At 34.6% G+C, this 23262-nt stretch overlaps 1 long non-coding RNA gene across 1 annotated transcript; it reads left to right on the forward strand.

Moving 5' to 3' along the window:
- Nucleotides 1–8767: 8767 nt before the first annotated feature.
- LOC122308981 lies at nucleotides 8768–10594 on the forward strand. Its single transcript, XR_006242303.1, has 2 exons — nucleotides 8768–9932; nucleotides 10019–10594. It is a non-coding gene; the product is annotated as an uncharacterized LOC122308981 (long non-coding RNA).
- The last annotated feature ends 12668 nt before the right edge of the window (nucleotides 10595–23262 follow it).

Below are 23262 nucleotides of genomic sequence, written 5' to 3' on the forward strand. Positions count from 1 at the left end.
TGAGTCATGCTTGAAAATGGAACTTGAGATAGAGCAGAGTGACTTGGAAACTAAGAAAAAAAAAATACTTCTTTATGATATTGACTGAATTAATTAATTACAAAAGATAACTCTGTATTTATATATAAGTACAAGAAGAAAATAAATTAACTAACTCTCTTCTTCTTTCATTTTAACATTAACAAGTGCTGCTTTAGACTTCAATTTCATTTGTTCAATCTTAGATACTATACTCCAACACCCCCTCAAGATGAACATGGATATTAATGATGTTCATCTTGTGTAAAGTATGGTGAAAGAATGGGAGAGAACCAATGGCTTTTGTCAATATATCTGCCAGCTACAATCTTAAAGAAATGTGAAATAACTTGATGACTTTTTGTTGCAGTTTTTTTTCTGATGAGATGACAATCTATTTCTATGTGTTTTACCAACTCATGCTAAATAGTATTGGTTGTTATCGATAAGGGCGCTTTGCTATCTGTATAAAGCATAGTTGGCTACAGGTGATTAATGATTAAGTCTTGCAAGGCATAAAGAAGCCATTGGATTTCACATGTTGTTGATACAATGGCCTTGTGCTCTGCCTCTGCAGATGACCTACTTATTGTTGCCCACTTCTTACTTTTCCATGAAACCAGTGAATTGCCTAGGAAAATAGCAAACCCTGTTACAATTTTTCGAGTGTCAATGTGTGATGCCCCCAACTCCCATATATGGACACATGGAAATCGAGACGTCGGGATAATGACAACACGGGTCACACATCCCATTATTAAGTGTCAAGTGTGTACATGCAACACGTGTACATAAAATAATAAAATTCAACAATAAACTACTTTAAAATAAAAAGCACAATAAAATAAATAGAAGCCGAATAAAAACATTACAACTCAATATTAATAAAATAAAATAATTAAAGCCCAACAATAATAAAATAATTTAGGCTAAAAAGTGATTTAAATGCAAAACAATAATTAATAACAAGAAAGCATATTAAAATAAATTGCACAACTTAAAATCATAAAATAACCTAACAAACAACACATTAAATTTAAAACAAGAGAACTATTACTTATAATAATTTAAATAATCATTCAATAAAAATACACGTAAAAAAGGGATATCACATCATCCCCTCTTTAAAATAAATTTCATCCTTGAAATTTGTGAGGTCAAATATCAACGCTAAGCAGGATACAAGGTACAACTCAAAACACTTGAGAAAACATATCATCAACCATTCCCATACAAGCATGAATAAAGCTCTCCCAAATTTACTGCTATAGACGATTTCTTCATACCTTCACTAGTCTCCCAATGGTATATCACTCCTAGTACTCCTAGGGTGGCTATGTAATTCAAAATCTACATTTCTACAAGAACCTTAATACAACACCCATAGATTCCCAATGATTATTATTTCCTATAATAGGCTGTACTAACCTCAATCGACTACCTCCTAACCATCATTGTATGCTCCACCTTATTAACCGAATAGCCACTTTCAAATTTAACCATCCATAAACAAATTTGCACAACCAAATGATTAATCTCCAATTATAAGCATCTTCTCAAAATTTCAAGTCACCACTAATTCCTTAAAATTAACACAAAATTTAAATACCTAATTATTTCCAAAAATCACGCTTTCACATGCACTATGATAACTCATCAAAATGCAAAATGTCCTCATAAATTAACACCATTGAGTACAAGCTAACTCAACACCTATAAAAAAGAAAATCCTTTACCACATTTTGGTAGAAAATACTGTCTCCCAAAATCATGAACTATCACTCCTATCCCTCAATAAGCTCTAGCAACCTTAATCAAATCAAAATTCCGCAATAACACCCATAATCATCGTCAAAAACCAATATCAATCAATTTCAACATTCCAAATTAAAAAGAAGTAACATTATCTCAAAATACACTAGTCTCATCTAAGATAAAGAACATAAGGCTCGAATCCATCCTGACCAACTAATAAAGCACCTATAACTTCTACCCGACAACTTACACTTTCAATCTCATCACCTAAATTTTGAATATCATCTAATTTAGAGATGACTAAACTCGCTACGAACTACTATTGAATTCACTGTAACCTTAATGAACCCTTCTTGGAAACTCGCTTACCTACTTCTATTCTCATAACCCTAGCATTAGCACGACTATTTTCTTCAATTTCATACGCAATTAAATCTCAAGTTAGGCCATGCTATTCAAATCTCCAATCCACCAAAACTATTGCACTACACTCTTGAATCTTACTGCTTATTGCCTCACGTATCTGTTTAGGCTAATCACCGTTGATGCCTAATCTTCCACTTTCAAGATTTTATTATCCACCACACATGGCGACCCAATAATCTCTCTTCAAGTTAAATAATAATGTCTATAATTCTCCCAACTAGATACTCAATCTCCAAATGAAAGTATAGTCACAAAATTTAAATTCCTATGTGGCCTCAAGTCACAATTAATTCCTAAAGATAATCACTACAATCACTGCCAACCAACATTCCGTTGAGTATCACACTTCGGCTAAACATTCCGATCGACTCGCCAAAAACTAACAGTCAAGATCTCTTGAATGTAATACTATTACATCGAATCCACTTCAACACCTACCAAAGTCACTTCTTTCGAGTTGAGAATGAGACTAGGATCCGTATTTTCTGAAATCCATACACACTCACCACTACTATGCATTGGTCTCATGCACTCTTAGCCAAACCAATAATCATTCAAACGTACAAGTAATCCATTACTACATTTCCATCATCTGGACTTCTATCCTCGAAAACAACAAGAATCATTTCCTAATTTTGCACCATTTACTATCCTTAAAATTGACATGAATCAAGTCCTAAACTTGCCACTACAACCTCGAGTTATAACAGTTATTTTCCTAAATTCGATCCAAAGGTTTAATCCTCAGAGGATGAGGAGGCTGAACCCAAGGAGGCAACTTTGTTGAAAGAGTGATCAGGGATCACTCGTGGATTGTGGTTTATTTTCCTATTTTTGATTGGTATTATATTTTTACTGGTTAGTTGTAATATTATTAGTATGCTTGTTTTCAAGCAAGTTTGTATTTAAACAAAATTCTGATACTTAGTTGAAAGACTTTTTATTACCGCTGCTATCCCTGCTTACCACCATTCCTACAAGTTTGTCTATAGGTGGGCATCGCAGGTGAGACTCTACCACCATTCCTACGCCGCATGCACCGTAGGCGGGAATCACAGGCGGGACTTCAATTTCATTTGTTCAATCTTGGATGCTATACTCCAACCATGCTGCAATCAATTAACTTTAGGAGGTTTATGCTACAATCAATTAACTTTAGGAGGTTTATCATCGTATTTGAGCCCTTGACTAGGATTGCTTCCCCTACTGATACACATATGATACACCTAATCAAGCAAGTATTCTAGTATTCTAGCCCTTGACTACATTTCCTGCACTTCCATTTCAAGTTGTCCAAAAAATTCCATTCATCGTCACTGGTATAGATTGTAACACCCAGCCTAAAAACCCCATTAAGACTTAATTATTAGCTTCGTTAATCTTAGTTAGCAAGAGATTGTTATCATTGTTGGATAATTTTTTTGATTGAGAATTGCATTTTTTATTTTAGTTAAAATTATAAGAAGGTTTCTAGTATTATATTTTATTTTAGAATAATTTCCATGAAGCCAATAGTGGAATGACAATTGGCATTATTATCAGGCTAAGCAAAGGGCTAAGTATGGATGGATTTAGGTGCGAGTCCAAAAATGTTTAATTAATGGCCCCCAATTACTAAGGATGCGATGGACAAAGAATATGTGTCATAAGTTTAGACCCATTAGGATTTATGAAGTTGTAGGCCTCTCTTGGAGAGCCTTGGAAATTTGGCACAAATGTGTAGAATGGGCCTAACTTGGTGATAGTAAAGGTCTTTGGCCCAACCTTAGAAAGATATGTTATTTGGATCCAATGTTAGTAGGCCTCTGAGGCCTTAGATAAGCCTTTAAATCTAGACATAAGGTCTAGTTAATAATCGACACCAAAAGCCCACGTCCAAGAAACTTACACAAATGGCCCTACAAGCCTATCAAGACCCAAAAGCCTTATCTTCCATTTTTACACTTTTAATTGAAGCCCACATACATCATACCATTGGTTTCCCTCAAGCCCAAGAAGTGCAACACGTCCCTAGGGTTTTCACCTAACCATGGTTAAGCTTCTAACTTAAGTTAAGGGCATTAATCAACTTACACATGATTAATGACCTCTAAACCATGTTTTAAACTTAATTTTTCTTCAAATTATTTTCCACATTTTTTGATATGAAATTTATTGATTTTATTATTGATTGGCATTATTCTTAGACTAAATTAGAAATTTAATCTTGACTCAACACATGTCAGTAGAAGCAAAACCATGTTAATGTTTAAATCACCACCATTCAACACCTGGGTGCACCCTCATGTGCATTGCGCCAAATCATATAATAGATATCATAAGCATGCGAGAGCAAACCATAATGAATGCATGGACATGAACTTTACTTATGTACTTTGACCTTTGTAAAACATAACATGTAACAGAAAGCTTTATGACTTTTTCAGAAAAACGTCTTTTCATCTTTTCATTCTTGGTTCTTAAACATACATACGAGCTCGGGTTCTTGATCATATAAGATAGCATATCTTGGAACTCAAGGCCTTTTTCTTAACTTTAAACATCTAATTGGATATCTCACGGCTCCCCTACACAGCATGTTTTCCTCGCTAGTTACTACATCAACCAACAACCCACTTTGACTGAGGTGACTACGTCTTACTCTTAAACATACAAAGTACGACAGTTCACATTTTTGCCTTTACCGTACGACACCCACTAGCTTTAGGTGCAACCCCGCTTTGGTATCTTTTCCCATTTAGGAATCATTCAATGTCCGTCGACTACACATCACCAACCTAAGGGCTACCACTCTATTTTAATCACTTTTAAGTGGATAGAAGAGTTCCACTAGGGTATTCCCCCGTCCTAGCATTTAGAGTCATGACAAAACTTTAAACGACTCTTTTCTTGTGACGGCCCCAACTCTCATGTACAAACACATGGAAATTGAGGTGTCGGTATGATGATAACATAGATCACACTTCCCAATAATAAGTGCCAAGTATGTGTATATGCAACATGCATACATCAAAACAATGCAGCGGATAATTAAAGTCAGTCAACTAAGTACTAGAATTGTTAAAATACAAATTTGCTTAAATACAAGTGTATGAAAAAATATTACAATTATCTAGTAATAACGTCATAAAAACCAAAATACATAATTTCAAAAGCGGGAAACTAATTCCCAAGATATACAAGCAAAAGGCACCAATCATTCCTTTGGTAGAGCCGTCTCCTTAGGCTCGACTTCCTCATCATCTATATCAAAATCGATGGTACTAAGAAATGATACCGAAGGTAACTAATAATCCGAACAACGCACAAGATAAAAATACATTCAAGTAACAACAATATGCATGCACAGGATGACAGATGCATGAGATCCGAAAATTATCATTTTTCAAAAATAAGTAATTTTCCACGCACGCCAAAATCCCATTTTTGGCTCAAAAATCCAATCTAATAAAACATCCGCCACTTTCCTAGAAAACAGCCCAACATATAACATATAATCTACCATTTTTCTAGAAAATTGTCCACATATTTTCCATTAATCAAATCCAGGCCATTTTTTACAGAAAATAGCCTACATATCCAATTTTAAACATATGCACCATGATTTCTCTTAGGGATCATCCGCACACCCTGGCTCCCTATGCCACATCATGGGTAATGACCATCCGTGTGATTTTGTAATAAGTGATGCCCAATTCTGCACCCAGCGCATTTGTAGCCAGACATCATTGATGAGTGTGTGAAAGTATACTCTAAATACCCTATTATTAGATTAAAATGCTAAAATGTGAATATAAATTATAGGAATTAATGTGTATTCTTGAATTGAGTTTCTATTTACGTTAGGATACTCCTAAGCAGGTTTTTTATGTTTAATTTTAGAGAATATAAAAGAGCAAGTCAAAGTCCAGTCAAATTCAAAGGAGGAACTTCATGGAATTTGAGAGCAATTTGGATCAAGAAAAGAAAGAAAAAGAAAATCACAAAAGGAAACTACAAGAAGTCCAAATCTGAAATTTGCTAAGAGACAGTTAGGATATACTTTAATATTTTTACCGTAACTTTTTACTCAAACATCGGATTGAAGCGATTTTTAATGCATTAGAAAGCTACTTTAAAGGCTATAAATTTGCCTCTAATAAGGCAAATTTGAAAAGAGGCACAAGAGACGGATTTGAAGAGAGGAAAAAATCACTTCCATGGCCACCGTCCGCTTTATCTTTCTCTCAAGATTCTTGTTGTCCATTATATTTATGGGTAACTAAATTCTTAAGTAGGGATATGGATGAACTTGCACATTAGATGGTATTTCTAATTTATTTTTAATTCATGTATTTGATTTTCAATTGTTAAAACTTTTTTGTTTTATCATTTTTAATTCATTGTTGATGATTTCTTTTCTGAATAATCATATAATTTATTATGTTTATGGATTCAGTCATGCTTTTTCTATTGAATAGATTAGTTCTTTGATTATGTTTAGATCAATTATTTATCTATATTGATTTAATTCTTTGCTGCAATATCGCTCATTGAGTATATTATCGTTGTTGAATTTTCTCAATAGGGATAATAATTTACGTATTTCAAAAGTGATGAATGATTTTTCAAAAATCACATTTGATTTAATTTTGGTTTATAAATCTATACCTTTCGATTGGAAATTTCAGAAATTAAGTTCTTAATTGAGTTATCAAATGAATTAAGAATAATTAAAATACCAGATTTGTGCAAGGGATTCCCGACGTTCTACTGTTCGTTAAATTTAAGTACTTTTTCCATTAATCACTTTGTTTCACTTTAATTTGTAGTTAAAATTAATATTTGTTCTTCATTACTTATTTAATATTTTTTTTAGTTTCTTTATTCCTTCTGCTATTTTTTTTAATTTGTCTTCCGTGGAATTGACACCCAAAGCTGTGCTACAACTACCACGTTATTCTTTGGGTGTAATTAAATTTTGGCACCATTGCCGGGAAGACGGTAGAAGAATTATTAGATAGTTTTTCTTTTCAGCAATTTGTAAAGGCGGTAACTTCGTTCCTCTTTTAGCTTGCTGCATCTTTATTTTATTTTATTTTTCATTTTATAGTTTTGGTTTATTTTAGTGTTGCATTTTTCTCTACCTTGCATGCACAGGTATAGAGACACCTTGGGTCGGTTTGCTTGTAGACCTTTGTTAGAGTTAGAGTCAGAGCTTGATTTTTCTAATATTTTGTTTGATAATTTTTCTAATAATAAGGAAATGAGTGAGCACGGAAATCAACCCACTAGGACCCTTTAGGACTACCTTCACCCTAGGGGTGTGCATCTGGACCAGATTTTTTCCGGATCCGGATCTGAAACCCGGAATCTGGGTGAATCTGGGCGGTTATCCGCCCAGATTACACCCGGGCGGTTGAGAAAAAACCGGATCCGGTTACGGATCCGGTTTTCTAATCCGGTAATCCGTAACCGGATATTACATCCTGATGTTTTTTTCTCTTATCGAAACGACACAGTTTATTTCTTACATTTAATTCCTCTCAAGCTCTCAAGCTGAACGAATCCTCTCTTCAGCTCTCTGTCTCATCTCGTCTCTCAAGTTCTCATCCAAAACCCTAGCCGTGCCGATTGTGAATCTGTCTATCTCTGTTTGTATGCTAATCAAAACCGACGGTATGCTAATCTCTCTCTCTCTCTCTCTCTCTCTTTCTCTACCTCTGTCTTTCTCTCGGTTTGGTTGGATTTTTCTGGGTTTGTGTTTGATTTTCGCTTGGTCTGTTTGGGTTTGTGTTTGATTTTCTGGGTTTATTATTTTGTGAAGCTGATGTTTATATCTCTTTCCCTTTTTCATGCTTTTGGTCTCTGTCTCTGTCTTTCTCTCGGTTTGGTTGGATTTTTCTGGGTTTGAGTTTGATTTTCGCTTGGTCTGTTTGGGTTTCTATTTGATTTTCTGGGTTTGGAAAGGTAGTCATCATTTTCTGGCTTCATTATTTGTTTTCGAGTTAGTCTCTGTTTTATCTTTATGTTAGTCCTGTTTGGCAAAACAAAATACCTTGATGTCTCATCTCAATGTGTTTTAATGTTTTGGCAAAGATCTCAACAAACTATGCATATCAGTTGGATTATGGGGGTACCTTGTACCAGAGTTTTTTTTTTTTTTTTAATTGTCGGTTGAGGTTTTGAATATGCTAAAGCATTAGGAGGCAAGTTTTCTAACTATGGTGTAAGATGGGTCTCAGTATGGATAAGCTCTGGATGAGGCAAGAGTTCATATAAATATATTTAGAAGTAACTATGTAACCTGTGGTTGTGGACCATCTTGAAGATTTTTTGAGCATTTGAGGTAGCAGTACTGCCTAAGTCACCAAAGCTTTGTCTCTTTAGATATGTTCCTCGTTATGATTATTTGGTGTTTTCAGTTTCCTTGATTTTAGAATTTTTCTGTTTTATGGTTTCCTTGAGACATGTTCCTAGATTGATGGTTTGATTGCTAGTAGTTATTGAATTTCTCTGTTTTCATGCTTCAATGCTTATGCTTATTATTTGATGTTTTCATGCTTCAATGCTTATGCTTATGCTTATTATTTCTCTGTAACTTTTGGTAATGAGATTTTGCATTAGCGTTTGAGTTGGCCAACATTACTATCCTTGTGTTCAAATGTGGGGTAGTTGATTCGACATTGTTTTCAAAGCTGTTCACAGGAGATGCTTTTTTGTTATAAATTGGTGCATTGACAAGGTTAAGCAAGCAATTTATAACAGCTTCTAGACCAAGTGTGGCATGCTTGCAATTCATGGTAGTCGTTATTAACAATGTGGGATGGGCATTCCAAAGTTGAGCACATGGAACATGAAATTTAAAGCCACCGTATGTAAAGAAGTTATCTAATCTTGCTAAATTTTTCATTCGAAAGTGCCCGAAGATTCTTATGGTTTTTGGTCATTAATCTTCCACGTCTAATCTCTTGGAGTCTTGGACGCTTAAATATTAGACCACCCTTAAACAGAAAACTCAGAGGTCGAATCTTCTTATAAGATGATGCATGCTTAGTTTGATCTGCAGAAAAGTAGTAGATAAATTATATGACCCTCACTGCATTGACAACATTGGTTATAATAACATTGATGTGTCTATCTCTATAAGAAAATTAATATCTGTGACAACAATTTGTAGAAAACCTTAATAGCTTTTCTTTGTTTTATGATCTCTGCCATCTTAAATGAAAAGTTGTTTTTAATTCGTAGTGCTTTTCTGCTCCGAGAGCAATAAATTGATCACTTTTCATTAAATGGACTATGATAGAATTATAGGAATGCCAGTAGCTATTCATTGGTCTAAAAAGAAAGAATGAATAATGAATGTGCCAAATTAATTTTATTTCTCTCATATTAACTAGGATTCATATATTGATATATAAAAAAAGTTTGTGCATGTATTATTAATAACTATTGATTAAGAACTGTTTACTTATCAAGAGTAGCCCCAAACAGAAATATCAAAATATTTATTAAAGTTGTACTGGACCACTTGTGGCTAGCTCCCTTGCTCTCTGTATTCATATATTGATATATATTTGCTGAACCAAAGTTTGTATAATGTTTATTGGCTTTATGCATAGCTTATATGAATTCTCCATTAGTTACGCCTATTGATATTAATACTTGCTGTTGTCCAGGACTCACAGACCTTATTATACTTTAATTTAGAAAATGAACTGTCAGCCATAGCAATAGAGAGAAGATTAACGGTATTGGGGTTCATCTCTAATTAATTGCTGTTTGCATCACACATTTTATTACCCAGAATAGCTATCTAAATTAATTACTATTGAAGACTTCTTGCAGGATGTTTATTGGTACATGCAAGAGGCTGAGAATCATGGTTCTGAACTTCTGATGCTGAGGTAGAAACAACTTTTACGAATAATCAGTAAGAGGTACTCTAAAATAACTTGACTTGCTATGGATAATTGTTGTACCTTTGTAGCTGACATGATTTGGCAATGTGGAAATGTGTTTCATTGTACGAGGAAATGACTGTTCTTTTTTTTTGGCAATGAGGAAATGTGTGTTTCAATTTTCATAGTATCTAACATAATAATATTTGGCAATGTAGTATCTTTTAATGTATTCTGTTATGCATTGTTGGGTGACCCTTTGCACTCTTTTCTGAAATATCCATATGTCTATATGATTTACTTCTTAATTTGTTGATTACAGGCCATCCATTTACTAGATCAAGGTGAAAGAAATCAAATTTTCCCCCAAATTCAAGATTCAAGATGTGAAGAGTTATGATATTGTATTAGTTTAATTAGTTGTAATGTATTATTATTTATTTTATTTTTTGTAAATTTATGTTTTGCATTGTGATGTAACAACAATATTATTTAATTTGCATTTTTATTTATTTTGTTCTTCAATTTTTTTTTTAGAAAATTCTTTTAAAGTGTTTTAATTACTTTTTTTAAAAAATCTAGGCAATTTAAATATGAGATCAGATTTTTTTTAAAAAACAAAAAGTGCTATAATTTCTTTTTAAAGTTATAAAGATATTTTTAGATTTTTTTTTTTAAATACAAAACCCGGGTTGAATCCGGGTATGAACCGACTATCCGGAATTTAAGTCCAAAAAAACAGAAAAATCCGGATATCCTGATTGAATCTGGTTATCCGCCCGGATTGAGTCCGGGCGGATAACCGCCCGGATTTTGAAATCCGGATCCGGATCCGGTTATAGCCGGATACTCGGATCTGGATCCGGATGCACACCCCTACTTCACCCTACACGCACAGCCACACCATCATGCGTCATGTTTCCAACTAATACTCGCCAATTGGATTTTAAAACATGGATGATACAGTTACTCTCTACTTTTCATGGCTTGAAAAATAAAAATCCATATGTGCACACTAGGGAATTTGAGCAAGTAGTTGCAAATTTTCATAGTCAAAATGCAATTGATGACATTGTGGGACTTAAGGTCTTTCCTTTCTCTTTGAAGGATAGAGCTAAGAGTTAACTATACTCATTGAGACCACGATCTATTGGGTCATGGAATGAGATGACTCAGGTCTTCTTTAATAAATACTTTCCCTAACATAAGACCAATGCATTAAAAAGGCAAATCTCCACCTTTGCACAAAAGGACAGTGAGACTTTATATCAGTCTTAGGAGAGATTTAAGGAGTTATTGGATATGTGTTCTGGCCATGGGTATGAGAATTGGCACTTAGTGAGCTATTTTTATAAGGGACTTACACCTAGAAAGCGTCAATTTGTGAAGATGATATGTAATGGTGAGTTCTTACAGAAAGATCCTGATGAGGCCATAGAATACCTCAATGAGTTTACTGAAAAAGCTCACACTTGGACTGGGCCTAGTGCTACTGAGAGCACAAATAGGTCACGACCTATAGGAAACCTAAATGGTAGTGGAATTTACCATCTCAGGAAAGAGGATAACCTAAAGGCTAAGGTTGAGATGCTTACTAGGGAGTTAGAGGTTTTAAAGACTAAGGACTTAAAGCCAACACACGTGGCTAATCATGCAGAGTCTTTTGGACCATGTTTTGTGTGTGGTGGGGTAGATCATCTTACCTAAGAGTATCCCACATTTGCTGAGATGAGAGGAATGTATGAGGAACAATGTAATGCCTTAGATATGTACATGAAGCCTGTTGCACATTTCTCTGATACCTACAATCTTGGGTGGCGTAATCACCCCAATTTTAGTTGGAAATATGAAAACCAATAGCCTGCACAACCCCCTAGATCATATCTTGCACCTTCATCTTTTAGGAGCCCTTTAGAAGATACTTTACATGCTTTTATTGAGGCACAAAGTAAAACTAATTAAAAGTTTGAATCTTTAATTATGTAGGTTATTGAAGAAAACAAAGAAATAAAGAGTCATATATCCAAGATAATGAGCTCCTTGAGTGTGAATGAGCGTGACAAGTTTCCTTCTCAAACTCAATCCACATCCTAAGGTCAGCATGTGGTACAAAAAAATTTGAAAGAGGTCAATGCCATTGTGACAAGAAGTGGTAAGTCCTTATACATCCCAACAACTGATTAGCTAGATGATGTTGAAGAGGAATAAAACAATGATAATACCGGGTTCTCCAAGGAAGCTGAGGTAATCAAGAGTCTAGTTAAGGTACATTTCCTCAAGCTTTAAAATCTGGTATGCGAACTTTGGATTCTAGTAACGAAATCTTGGAGAACCTCAGGCATGTAAAGATTAACCTTCCTCTTTTGCATGTTATTAAACAAGTTCTCACTTATGCAAAAGTTCTTAAAGATTTGTGTACAGTTAAGAGGAAGCACTATGTTAAGAAGACAACATTTTTGACAGAGCAAGTTAGTGCTCTAATTGAGTAGCGAATTCCTCCTAAGTATAAGGATCCTAGTTGTCCAACGATTGCATGTAGTATTGGAAATCGTGAGTTTGGACAAGCCTTGCTAGATTTAGGAGTTAGTGTTAATTTGATGCCTTATTCCATTTATTTGCCGCTCGGTTTGGGTGAAATTAAGCCTACTTCTGTTGTGCTTCAATTGACTGATTGTTCAGTTAAGAAACCGAGAGGGATAGTTGAGGATGTTTTGATCCAAATTGACAAGTTTTATTATCCTGTTAATTTCTTAATTTTGGACACTCAATCAGTTGTTGAGTCTAACTCTAAGGTTTCTCTCATAGTAGGTAGACCTTTTTTTGTTACGGCTAATGCACTTATAAATTGCAGGAGTGAGTTGATGAAGCTATCTTTTGGAAACATGACCATGGAGGTCAACATTTTCCATATTAAGAAACAGCCAACAGATGACAAGTGCTACCAAACATACATGATTGACGCACTCATAGACAAGGGAGTTCACACAACCCATGATTTTGATCCCCTTAAATATTCCCTTGTGAATTCTGGGTTTGATACTATTAGTGATTCATATGATGTTATTGATATTTGTGCTATTTTTTATGAAACTTAGGATTATGGCACATAGACTTGGCAATAGAAATTTGAGAAGTTGCCTAAGAAAGGTGAAAAACAGATTCCTGTAAGTATGAAAGCACCAAGAGTTAAATTGAAACCTTTGCCTAAGTCTAAAGTCTATAAGGTTAAAATGAAAATGTTTCATGATAAAAATATTCTTAGGAAGAGGTTTGAACCTAATGACCTAAGCACCAAGGAAAACTTCGGTTTAGGTGGATTGACCCATTTGTAGTGAAAAATATTTTTGAAAATGGGGCGGTAGAAATAAAAGATCTTAAGGATAGTCGGATCTTTAAAGTAAATGGTCAACGCCTTAAAATATTAATTGATAAACAAGTTTCAGAAGTGGAAGACATTCCACTTGTGGATTCAGTCTATCAACCTTGACCACAACACTCAGGTATGTTTTTCTTTATTTATTTTGTTTTGCTCTATTTTATTTTTATTTTCTCTTATTTTCTTTCTTTTTCTTTTTGTTTACTGTTGTTTTCATTTTCTTTATTTGTATGTTAGTTTTATTTTGTTAGTTCAGGTTATCATCTTTGGTGCTTAGTGAGTTACCCACGTCACTCATCCGGTGTATCATACCATTTTTAGTTACTCTACATTTAATTTTGATTCTTAAATATTGAGGACAATATTTCATTTAAGTTGGGGGTGGTAGTGCAAATTTAGTATTTAAAATGCTTGTTGGAATTCTGTGGCATATTTTCATGTGTCAATTTTTTTTTTAATTTGCATTACACGTGCATCATTTTCACATATGTACTTATTCTCATTCATAGCCATTTTCATGAATTCACCAAACCCACTAAAATCATTTTTGTTGAAGCGTTCATAAAACCCTTAATGCACTCATCCAAGTTTTGTGGTAAGATAGTGGTTTGACACATATAGCTAGAGAATTCTTTTGCTTAAGTATTCATATGAGTTTAGAGGGGATTGAGAGCCTACAAATGCAGTAAATTGTGATAAGTGTTCATTTATTTGTTGAATTGGGCACTTCTTTTGAGAATATCATTACATGGTTTGTGGTACAATAGTGGATATACTTGGGATATGACGAAGGTCAACTTAAGATTAACGTTTGAGCCTTTCAAGCTATCCCTTTCCATCATAGACCCCTAGTAGCCAACTTTGAGCCAATAAATATATGTAGTTTTTTCTTTTCATCTGCCCATATCATCCATACCTCTCCACATTGGAGTATAACCTATACATTAATTTTTCTACCCTTTTTACTTCTAAGTGTATACTAGGTGTGAAATTTGCATTTTTTTTCTTTTATTTACCATTTTCAATTAAAAAAAGAAGAATAAGAAGACAAAAAAGAGAGAAGAGTACAAGTTGTAAAGAATTCAATTGAGTGAGCTCCGAAAGAAAAAAGAAAAATAAAAGGTTGGTAGAAATGGAAAGAATACTAAAGTAGCATGTATTTGTTCATCAAATTGTTGAAAAAAAAAAAGAGAAGAGGAAGAAGAAGGAAAATCATTATTATTTGATGATCTAAAAAGTTGGAGAGTAAGTGAGAACTGTGGTCTATTGAGATATTTAATAAAATTTCCTTTGTATGTACTAGGAAGTTTTTGAATCATTTTTATCCTTTTTTTTTTTTTTCATATAGCTTCGAACCCAAGCCATGTTACAACCTCTTGTGTTGACCATTTTGATCCTAGGTAAGCTATTGGAAAGACTGGTGGAAGTCTCTCATTTGTTAGTGTTCCTATCATAAGATCAATGTTTGCTTATTGTTTGTACATAATTGCCTAATTCCCCATGAGAGTGTGTGTACACTCATTGTCAACTCCATAGAGAGAATCCTCACACAAAACACTTTTATACCCGTGAGTTATGGAGTTTAACCTTTTGCTTGAGATGTTCTTGATGTTGCATGTGTCAACGTTAGTGGTAAGATGGTTATGGCTTGGAGAACACACACACACTTTGTGGACTGCTATAGGTGGATTGATCTTGATGGGTTATTGGATTCCTTAGATTGTTTTGATATGTGAATCTGGAAAATGTGACTTGATGGCCTTTATGTTTGATTTTCTTTTGTCTCTTTCATTGTTCTGGACATGAAAATTGATAGAGACTAGCAATGAGTAAGTTGGGGCGGGTGTGATGAGTGTGCGAAAGTGCACTCTAAATACCCTATTATTAGATTAAAATGCTAAAATGTGAATTGAAATAATAGGAATTAATGTGTATTCTTGAATTGAGTTTTTATTTACGTTGAAATACTCCTAAGCAGGTTTTTTATATTTAATTTTCAAGTTTATAAAAGAGCAAGTCAAAGCTCAGTCAAATTCAAATGAGGAGTTTCATGGGATTTGAGAGCAATTTGGATTAAGAAAAAAAAAAAAGAAAAAGAAAATCACAAAAAGAAACTGCAAGAAGTCTAAATCCGAAATTTGCTAGTAGATAGTTTGGACTTACTTTAATATTTTAACTGTAACTTTTTACTCAAACATTGGATTGGTACGATTCTTAATGAATTAGAAAGTTACCTTGAAGGGCTATAAATTTGTCTCTAATAAGGATTTCCAAATTCGAACTCCTGAAATACGTACGTGGCTACCAAGATGAGTCCTAAAATTTAGACAAATGTTTTTGTGCGGAAATTAAGAAGACATTAGGTTTTTTTTTCCTACTCTATATAAGCATATCATTAGCACGAAATAGAGGGGGAGGAGAGGCATAAGAGATAGATTTGAAGAGAGGAGAAAATCACTTCTATGATCACCGTTTGCTTCATCTTTCTTTAAAGATTCTTGTTGTCCATTATATTTATGGTCACTAAATTCTCAAGTAGGGATAGAGATGAACTTGCACATTAGATAGTATTTTCAATTTATTTTTAATTCATGTATTTGATTTTCAATTGCTAAAACTCTTTTGTTTTATCATTCTCAATTCATTGTTGATGATTTCTTCTCCGAATAATCATAGAATTTATTCTGTTTATGGATTTAGTCATGCTTTATTTATTGAATGGATTAGTTCTTTGATTATGTTTGGATCAATTATTTATCTATATTGATTTATTTTTTTGCTGCAATATCGCTCCCTGAAAATATTGTCGTCGTTGGATTTTTCCAATAGGGATAGTAATTTACATATTTTAAAAGTGGTGAATGATTTTTTAAAGGGTTACATTTGATTTAATTTTGATTTATAAATCTATACTTTCTGATTGGAAATTTCAGAAATTAAGTTCTTAATTAAGTTATCCAATGAATTAAGAATAATTAAAATACCAGATTTGTGCAAGGGATTCCCGACACTCTATTGTTCATCAAATTTGAGTACTTTTTCCATTAATCACTTTGCTTCACTTTAATTTGTAGTTAAAATTAATTTTTGTTCTCCATTATTTATTTAATATTTTTCTTTAGTTTCTTTGTTCCTTCTGCTATTCTTTTAATTTGTCTCCCTATAGAATCGACACCCCAAAGCTATGCTACAACTACCGTATTATTCTTTGGGCATAATCAATCATCTAACCCCCGCCAGCAGAGGGGCTACGGAGTTAACACTTAAGCGTTACCATCCTGTCCGATCTCGTTGTCGCTCAGCGACAACGTAGGGGATGTCACTTAGTATATTTCACTCCTAAGTGATCAGAGCAGCTCCACCGAGATAATGCCTCATCTCAGTTTGGGGTCATGATACACATACACCCAAAAATCCATTTAACACATAAAAACCTAGTTTTCATTTCCAACACATGAACATGCATGCAATATGCAAAAATCCAATTTTCATTTTACAAACATGAACATGTGTGTACTATGTAATGTATACGACAAGATACAAAAATATCCAACAAATCCCAACATCATCCAATTACAAAAACTATTCCGTTCTCCATTCTAACTGACCCCCGACTCCTTGGACTCAGATCGGCACAACCAACCAATTTCACAAAATATTTGTTGATGCTAAAATATATTTTAATCTTAAGGGTCATTTAGAAAATACTTACAGTGCGTTAAAGGCAATATTTCTAAAAGATCACGCACCCGATTTAACTCCCAAAAGCTAGCTTGAAAATAAACCACTAAAATTTACAATTTTTGGGACTAAAATGAGTTTCGAAAACAATAGGATTTTAAAGGGAACTTTTCGAAATAAAGGGTCTGATTTACTAGGATAAAATTAGAATATTGTGGCTGGAGAATGAGGCTTACGGTAGAGTAAAATCTGACCCAAAACCCAGTTCAAAGTCCATGGCTTGGGGTCTAAAACAAGGGCACGGTTTGAGAGCAAAACATCCAAAAATTACAAGAGTTTACCCACAACCTAGCACACGAAAATCCTAAGGGAAAAAGAGAGAAAAGCCGAGCATAGAAGCTCATGGATTTACCTGCATAAGATGAGAAATCAGGTGAAATAAAAATGCAAGGAAAGAAAAGAGAAATGTATGGTTAGAAACAGAGAAACTGAAATCAAAAGCTACGGCACAACACAAATTTTTCAAAAGCAAAAGAAGAAATGAGGAAAGGAAATGGAGAAGAGACGGTTCAGTCAACAGAAAACAAAAACTAGAAACCATAACAACAAGATTAGAGTGCAAGAAATTTACCCAACAAAAATGGAGAAAGGCAACTGTAGCACACTCCAGCTTGAAGAAAGAAAGAAGGAAAACGAAAATGGAAGAAGGGGAAGAAGAAGCTGTAGGCAGCAGGGTAGAAGAACAAAAATGAAGAAAAGAAAGGGAATGAAGTGGATGGCATAAGGGAGAAGAAAGGAAGGATGAAGCCCTAAGGGCTACAGCCCAAAAATGACACTGTATGGGAAAATGAGAGGGCTGGGTTTCATGGGTCAACAAGCAGGGCCCGAAATGTGAAGGATTTTGGCCAAAAAACAAGAGAAAAACCCACTAAAATTAGTCCAGTTTGAAAAATAAAGATCCAAAAAATAAAAAGGTACAATAAAAATAAATAAAAGTCAAGTAAACACTACAACTCAATGTTAATAAAATAAAATATTTAAAGCCCAACAATAAAATAAATTAAAATAAAGAAGAATTTAAATGCAAAACAATAATTAGTAATGAGAAAGCATATTAAAATAAATCTCATAACTTAAAGAATCATAAAATAAATCCAACGAATAACACATTAAATTTAAAACAAGAGAATTATTAATTATAATAATTTAAATAATCTTTCATTAAAAATACACGTAAAAACAGGGTATTACATCCTCCATTTTTATGCACTTAGAGTTTCAAATGAACATTGATAATGCATCACTCATAGGCATGGACGAAACATATCAACAATTAAAATGCATAAATATTCAATCTTTTCATGAACTTGGAATCTTCTAATGCATTCGGTTAAGCATCACTAATAAACATACACATGGCCGAATCATGCATGTAAGTATTACATGTGAATAAGCAATCATTTCATGGGCTTAAAACTTCTAGTAGGTTCGATTAGGCATCAATTATCAACATACACATCAAAGCACGTGAATCCGAACACTAGAAGTAGCATCACAACTCATTTTCATAGTATAAATCAAGTAGCAACAAATCAATCAAATAACATAGTAACAAATAATCAAAGAACCGAATATAAGACATGAAAAAATATCATCAAATCAAACACAACCAAACAAGTTCACATAACATATACTTGCAATATTGGAGAGTAAGTTAAGGGTCTACTTATAAAAGTCCAATATCCAATAATAAGCAAGTTGAAAATGTAGTGTAAGATTCATAAGAATCGATCTTTTAGAAACCCTAATCTGTGTGTATGAGTGAGTGTTGTGTTCTTGAATTTTTCTTCAAGACAAGAAAATCTCCAACATCCAAAATCCTTCCATAGGTCCAAAACTTTTATAGAATAAAAACCCTAGTTTCACACGAATGTTTATGTCATGTCAAAGACTATCATTCTCATAAGCTTTAAGCAAATGAGGTTTGGATTTTCATTCTTTAGAAAAGAAAACCCTAAGTACCCAAGTGTGTGTGTGTGTGTGTTGCTCATGTGGAAATACTTCAACAAAATCTGAGAGCCTTTCGCTTCTCTTAGTCATGTGTGTGTTTCAAACATATGTTCATGAAAAACTTGGGAGTCCGAAACTTCCTCCCTTGGCCATATATGTGGTGTATGGAAAAAAAGTGTTTGGTTTCCTCACCTTATGTGGCTTTTCTTGTAGATGGTGGCTCTAACTTGGCAAGCATTTAGGATGATGTTTGAGTGAATGGAGGGTGGCGTGGGTAGTGTTTGGATGGAGAGAAAATGGTAGAGAGTAGAGAGAAAGTGAGAAGGCCAAAAGTCTCAAAGATTTCCTTCAAGTGACCAAAAGACTCAAGGTTTTCAGCTCCTCCCGTTTTATAGGCATGAGAGTCCTTCTTGAAAAGCTAAGTGGCATCAAAACCATGTGCCTCTTCCCCTCCCCCATCATTAGATTGTGTTGGGAACTAAAAGCAAGCTTTTGGACAAGTGGCATGGCTCCTAAAAAATAAAGCCCTTCTTTTCGATTTTGCCCTCCCTTTTGTGTCTTGATTCAATGAACCAAGTGGCAAAATAGTTTTTCTTCCAACCAAGATTCTCCTTAATCTTGTGCATGTGTATCAAGTGGCGTGTGTAGAGTGTGTGGGGGTGTTGGTGGCTGAAAAGTCCTTCTATTTTCCAAGGAGATCCTTCAATTTTCAAGGTCTTGGAAATGGTGTGATTGGGCATGGTGGGTGGCTAGGCACAAGTCCATATTGTCATCCACCTCACTTGTGCTTCTCACAAAATCCTTCTAGAAGCCCTTAGGCATGCAGCTTCCCCCTTTTGCAAGATCTTGCCCTTTCCCAATGCCATCACCTTTCTTTTTCATCTTGTATGCATGATAAGTGGCAAGGATTTCTTAGAAACTGAATCCCTCTAGGGTTGCCATGCCCTTCTTGTCCTTTGATTTCCCCTACACACCACTTGCCCATGTACTCTTCATTTTTATTTTCTAGAAATTCCATCTACTAGTGACACGTGTCAAAATGTTTCTTCTTACAAGCAAGTCCTCTTGCATGCATGACAAATGGCAGGAAGTAGGTGAAATTCTAGGGTAGGTGTGTGGGACTCCAAACCCTGATTTCTCTCGCCTCTCTTCCCTTAATTCATGTCCAGATTTATCAAGTTCTAGTGTGGATCTCAATAGATGACATGTGGCATCAAAAGAAATGAGTTAGGCATGTTCCCTGATTCCCTAGGGTTTCAAAAACCTAATTTGCTTCTATAGAGGCCAAAACTTACACGGGCTCATGGACCTCCTTTGTGGCTTTAGTTGCCTAGTGCATCATACCTAAGTTTCTAATTGAGTTATACCACCTTGCATGGCCTAAAACCATGTACCAAAAATAAGCTATAAGGCTTGGCTAAGTCCTGGTCATCACACTATCCCCAAACAAAAACCACAAACTGATGGGCATCCAAACTTGAACTATTCGGCAACCCCACTTCACCCCTTTTCCATGAGTTGCACACACTTGAGCACTTAGTAGCCAATCCCTTCACCTTCCACCACCTGAAAAAGCCTTCAAAACATGTCATTATACCTATGCAGAACAGCCATGAAGAAAAGACAAGATGTGAGGCAAGCATGAGATGAAAAACTGGCCAGACTTTGATACCCCTACCTGAAGGCATCAATGCATGATCTCATTACTTTTTTTTTTTCATTTTTTTGTTTTAATTTCTGCACCATGGATGCACTTACAACCACATCACACACTGCAACACTTGAAAAACAAAAATCATGAAAGGTTTGAACATTATTTACCTGCACAAGTGATGACACAAGTTGAAACTTGCATCCACCGCCCACTCCAACCAATCCCCAAGCCCTTCTTCATCCAAGGCCAATGTCTCTCTCCCCTCTTGAAGCCTATAAATACCTCCCTCACTTCCTTGTTTCTTCACACCTTTCCTCCAAGCCTCTCTTGAGTCTTGAGAGCATTTCTCCCTCTTAGTGTGCAATAAAGTGAAACCGAGTGAGTTCTTGAGAGAAGTTGTGTTGGGAGCTCTAAGGGCCAAAGATTTTTGTAAGTAACATTGAAATAATATTCTTTTAGTATTATCATATCATTTTAGGCTTTAAGTTATGCCATGGGAGTGATTTTTAATGAAGTTTAGTTAAGATTACCATGCTAAGTTCAAAACCAGGTTAATTGGGAAGAATGCATAAATTATTTAAGTTGAATTTTTAGCTATGGCATGCCTTCGTATAATTTTATATGATTAAAAAATGTATTAGAATGAATTTTGAAGGTTTAATTTTGAAGTTGGATTTATGCCATAATAGGCTTTAATTCTATCTTGTGTTGATCATCTAGCATGCATCAATTTTGATTAGTTTATGATTAACTTCTAGAAGTTTTGATTAATTTACTTAATCTTGAATGATGTGCATTTAGAAGAGCCTTGTGATTGGGAAAAGAATGAAAATGCATCATTTGATTAAGTTTTGAAACATCTTTGGGTAAGGAAAGCTAGAAACATTATGCTTGCTTAATGGATGGTTTAGTGAGGATTAAGGTCTTAAAGCTATGTTTAAGTGTTGGGATGAACTTTTATGACCTGTGACTAATTTTTAATTTGTCCCGAAGGTTATAATTACTATTGGGACTTGATGTATTTGAGTACACATGTATCCCTAGAGGTTTAATAGTTGAAATCACACCTAAGCCTTAATGAAATGCATGCCATGGGTTGGATGTGATTGGCATAATTTCACTTTGATTCTTAAAATTATAAGGGCATAGATGGTTTTATAATATAGAAAATACGAGGTTTGTGAAGTTTGGTAAATTTTGGGGCCAAAATGTAAATAGTAAAAATTTAGGACCTTAGTGGCAATTTTGGAAAGTTTAGGAGCAGTTTTGTAAATACTAATTTTTTAACCCTTTTAATTATGAACATCTTCTTGAGTGGGTCAAAGCCTAACTTAGTATAACTTTGATTACAGCTGCTTCAATTTTCTAAACTTGAGAAGTTTGTAAGTTGGTCTCTAACTTACACTTTGATAAGTTATTTATTTATTTTTGAAAGGAAACCATTTCATTGATAATGATAACTTAACACATACATGATACATCTTTCATGACATAACTTTTGACCTCATCAGGACCATCTTTTAACCAAACTTTTTCACTGGCTTCCATAATAGCTATCTTAGCTATTGTGTGAGCAGCATTGTTTGCATACCTGTATACCCAGGAAAGTCTCAAAGTAGGATGAAGCTCCATCAATTGCTGTAAATCCTCTATCTCTTGGCCAAGCCATGAATTGTCTTCACTTTTGGAATTGACTGCATCTACGACAACTTTGGCATCCCCTTCAAAATTTACTTGATTCAATCCTAACTCAATGCAGAATTCCATGGCTCTGTGCAGACATATATTTCTACTTGGAATGTAGTGAGAACATGCACCTTAGAGGCTATCAAGCAAGCTTGTAAGCCCCATTCATAGTCCCTCATTACAATCCCCATTCCCTTTTGTCCTTGTCTTTTTCAAAAGTTGCATCAAAATTCACTTTGAAAAAAGGCCACTCAGGTGGCTGCCATGACTAACTAGGTCCTCTCCCTAGACTCCCTTATACTCTAGTACTGCTATTAAGGTTGATCTCCTTAAGCAATGACAGGTCTACCTCAGCCATAGCAATAATTGTAGCTGGATTCTTAAATTGGTTTTGAAAAGTATACACAGTCCTCCTAGCCCATATGTGATAGAACAAAACTGCAGCCATCATAATGCTTATCTGATTCAATTTTCTAGCCATCTCTCCTCATAGCTACTAAAAGTCAGTAAAAATACTTTCCATTTCCTGAACATACTGGTCTCTCCACCCAAAATGTCTACTACTGTAGGACAAACCCATAACACATGCACTGGTGTTTCTTTCTCTTTTGGACAAATTGGACAAAGATTGCTCTCAACTATACTCTTCCTAAATAGATTGTCTTTTGTAGGAAGTATGATGTTTAGGCATTTCCATATAAGCAGTTTGACCTTGCCTGGAACTTCTAATTACCATAGATCTTTCCACATTGATTTGTTGCCCCCACTTGTCG

This window comes from Carya illinoinensis, chromosome 5 (assembly GCF_018687715.1).
Source record: "Carya illinoinensis cultivar Pawnee chromosome 5, C.illinoinensisPawnee_v1, whole genome shotgun sequence".
Taxonomy (NCBI): domain Eukaryota; kingdom Viridiplantae; phylum Streptophyta; class Magnoliopsida; order Fagales; family Juglandaceae; genus Carya; species Carya illinoinensis.